Here is a 3,871-nt window from a genome sequence, read left to right as displayed (position 1 = left end):
AACATTTTCAGCCACGAACTCCTGGACCAGGGGTCAGAGGTCAGAGGTCAGGATCAGGTCAGCTCCAATGTGTGAGAAACACCTCAGTGTTGAACAAACAGGAAGTCGGTCCACTCCAAACCTCATGGAGGAAACCGGCCGTTTTCGCTCCATCACTGAGATCAAATGTGTTGTTGTGTCACTGAGGTTTATTTAGATTTACGTCAGTGACACAAACTGACCACAGGAGGCAGCAGTGGACCAGCAGCTCCCGTGTCTGTGCGAGTGACGTACAAACCTCTGTTTCCTGTTGTTAAAGTCGTCTAAAGGTTGACGTTTCTTTAGCCGCTGCTAAGACACAGGTTAAACGTAGTCTTTTGTTCCGTGTCTCTTTCAGGTCAAAGGTCACAGAAATGTGGCTGTTTTTTTTTCTTGGTCTTTAAACTTTGTCCTTTTCAAACATTCAAATTTCCAGCAAAACTTTTCCAAAAGTAAATACATTCAACGATTCAGCAGAAAAATAGTGACTTAAAACTTTGCAAAAATAAGCCTGTGTGAAGTATAGTAAGGCTGAAGGTCCAGTAGAGGGCGCCTCTGAGTGGCGCTAATTTCTGTATTTTTTTTTTCTGTTTATGAAGCAGAAAGACAAGCAGCAGCAAAAAGTGTTGAACCTAAAAAATAAGCGACTAATGTACGAACGTTCGGGCTACAGCTAAAACCGCGCACAGACGTAGTGACTCTGTTTGCGGCTGAGGTTAGCCCTGTGCGCTCGTGCACGGGTAAAGATAAATGTTTTCTTTTAACATTGTGTTTCAGTTGGAGCAGGAAACACGACAGTGTCGGTAAAACGCAGACAGGAAGTAGCGTGTATTTTAGCCATTTCTTTTTCTTGTTAGAACTCGACTGAAACTAAAACTAGCAAAGCTACGTGGAAGTGTTAAAAATTAGTACTTATTTCCTTTTCTTGTTTATAACAGGTACGTACGATGGTGGGCGGAGCCTAACTTAACAGACACGGAGGACAGGAAGTGATAGAGCGAGAAGCAGAAAGACAGAAATATAGAGAATATCCAGGCGACATGAGAGCGGTTTACGTGTTTTTTTTAAACTGACGGCTAGTTTTAATTGATGAAAGTCGTTAGCGTTAAAACCTTCTGTGTTTGTTTCTGTTGTCGTTTGTTTGAAAACTGTTGTTTGTGTCTTGTAGTTGTTTGTTTTTGTTCCGTTATCTGTTTGAAAACAAAAAAAAATATCCGTGACGAACTGTCGGACAAACAGGAAGTGTAGCTTTAAGTTAAAGGGACAGTTCAGGTGTGTTCTTCTAGTGTGTTTACATGAGGGGGTGACCCATGACCTCCCCCTGCTGGCAGAACTACCAAATAAAAAGTCTGATTGACCCAAGAATATCTATAATAACCTCAGCGTTAGCGTTCTGCCATAAAGAAGTCCATAGAGAAAATCAGTGATTTTACTTCACAGAGACAATAGTGACCACAGGAGGCAGCAGTGGACCAGCAGCTCCTCTGATCTCCTCTAAATGGACTTTGGTATTGGAGTGGACTGTGAGTCCACACATTCTCTAAATGGACTTTGGTATTGGAGTGGCAGTACCTTATCGTACCCACCTGGCGGCGGCAGAGGGGGTGTACTAGCGTAGTACAGCGTCAGTACCACATACAATCACACTGTAATGACTTTCACCTCAACTCTCCCTTTCATGTGGTTTTTTTTCTCAATATTTTCTAGTTCGATTTTTCTTCAAAAAGGGTTTCGACAGTGGCTACAATAATAATAATAACAACAGTAATAACAATGGTAATAGCACTTCACTTCAGAACAGTTTTAAAAAAGGTTTAAAGGTGCTTATTTGTGTTGTTTGGATCTGATTGGATTGAAGTGAAGCCCCTCCCCCCCCCTCCTCCAGACAGGAAGTAGTGAACCAGAAGTCCAGCGCCAGTGAAGTCACAACTGTAGTGTTTCTCCTACTGTGGTGTGGTTTGACTTTCTTGTGTTTTCGTCCAGTTTCATTAAAAGTCCGTGTTTGTTTGTTTAGTGGTTCTGGATCCGAACAAACAGACCAAAAAAAGAGACGGAAAAAAAAAAAGAAAAAAAAAAACGGAAGAAAAAAACCAAGGATTTCTGGCGGCAGTTTCTTAAACAAGAGAGAAAAAAAGGAGGAGGATTTTTTTTTTGTGGGGATGTTTTGTTTTGCTCCCATTTTTTAAAAAAATGTAACAAAATTTTTTTCCCCATAAATTTGTACAAATCCATAGCAATATGTGAAAAAAACAGACAAACAAACAGATGGATCTTATTTACAAAGAAAACGCTCGGTTTTTAAAGTGTCGTGAGACGCAGCAGATCCAGCTTTGGCACTCGGCATTTGATTTAGTTTTAAAATGGACCGTCCTGATTGGTCGGTTTAGTCACATGCTGCTGCTGCAGGCACACACTCGGTGCTCCAGTTCGCCCCTCCTCGTCCACATCAGCGTTACCTCCTCGGAGCAGAACAGGTCACGCACAACGTCGTCGCTAAAGAAATCGTCACAGTCTTTGACTCCAAGTCTCGACTCTAAAGTGCTAGCAATGAACCGAAGCCAAAATATTTACGATCAAATCAATCTTTGAGCTTTAATTCTGCTATGAGCGCCCCCTGCTGGATAGACCATGAAATGTCTGAGGTGGGCTTCAAACATCATATTAACTGCTAACAGGTGCGGGGGGGGGGTGGGGGGTGGAGGGGGTAGTGCTGTTAATGAACCTTCACCCAAATAACCTCAAAGATTCATCAGATTCTAATGCTGCTGTGTATGTTTTCAACTTCTGTTCTTTAAAGACGATGTGCGTTACCTGCAGTGCAAAAATGAAAGTTGAACCAAAAAAAAAAAAAAAAACCAACAAAAAATTTTAAAAATTGCAACAAAAAAAAAAAAAAGAGATTTCTGCAGCGGTTCTGTTAAAAAATTATGTTACTCCATTATTCACTTTCCCTCCTTTTGTAGGAGTCCAGCAGGAGCGTCGTTGGCTGCAAAGTCACATCTGAAAAACATGAAAGAAAAACAATTCAAATGGGAATAAAACCATTTTTTCACTGATTTTCTCCATGGACTTTGGTCTGAACTAAAATCTCTGATTTTCTCCATGGACTTTGGTCTGAACTAAAATCTCTGATTTTCTCCATGGACTTTGGTCTGAACTAAAATCTCTGATTTTCTCCATGGACTTTGGTCTGAACTAAAATCTCTGATTTTCTCCATGGACTTTGGTCTGAACTAAAATCTCTGATTTTCTCCATGGACTTTGGTCTGAACTAAAATCTCTGATTTTCTCCATGAATCTAATAAATTATAAGAAAAATAACCACTGCCAACAGTGTGTGTTAATTCATCAACAGCCGTGGCTCAGAGATGAAGTTTTGATGAACACACACACACACACACACACACACTCGACGTCCTCTGAATATTTCTCTGTCTACTGTTCTTTATTTCCTGTCTCAGCAGTGACTCTGCTGTTTTTCATTCTCTTCACTGCAGCAGAAAAATCAGAAAAACAGCTGGAAAAATAAACACGCTCTGATCAACTTTTAGTTTTCAAAATGTGAAACCAAAACAAGAAAACAGAGACAACCCCGCAGTCTCTGGCTAACCAGGAACACGGGTGCAGGTGCTGCAGCCTGTAGGTGGCACTAATGCTCCTCATTTTTGTTCATCAGCCAGAAGAAAAATTGAATTTGAATTAAATGATAAAAAAAAGTTGTCCGAGCGGTGACACCAGAGCTAACGTTAGCTACAACAGTCCTGGTACAGACACCAGAGCTAACGTTAGCTACAACAGTCCTGGTACAGACACCAGAGCTAACGTTAGCTACAACAGTCCTGGAACAGACACC

The 3,871-nt window shown here is 41.0% G+C and overlaps 1 long non-coding RNA gene across 1 annotated transcript in view; it reads right to left on the bottom strand.

The window, feature by feature from the left end:
* Nucleotides 1-1,717: 1,717 nt before the first annotated feature.
* LOC112488497 (uncharacterized) overlaps nucleotides 1,718-3,871 on the bottom strand; it is a 2,583-nt gene continuing 429 nt past the window's right edge. Inside the window, exon 2 of the long non-coding RNA XR_003052600.1 lies at nucleotides 1,718-3,018. This is a non-coding gene — a long non-coding RNA (uncharacterized LOC112488497). The remainder of the gene's footprint in view (nucleotides 3,019-3,871) is intronic.

Source organism: Cynoglossus semilaevis, chromosome 18, assembly GCF_000523025.1.
Source record: "Cynoglossus semilaevis isolate Cse_v1.0 chromosome 18, Cse_v1.0, whole genome shotgun sequence".
Lineage (NCBI taxonomy): Eukaryota > Metazoa > Chordata > Actinopteri > Pleuronectiformes > Cynoglossidae > Cynoglossus > Cynoglossus semilaevis.
This window is presented reverse-complemented; position numbering and strand designations above follow the sequence as displayed.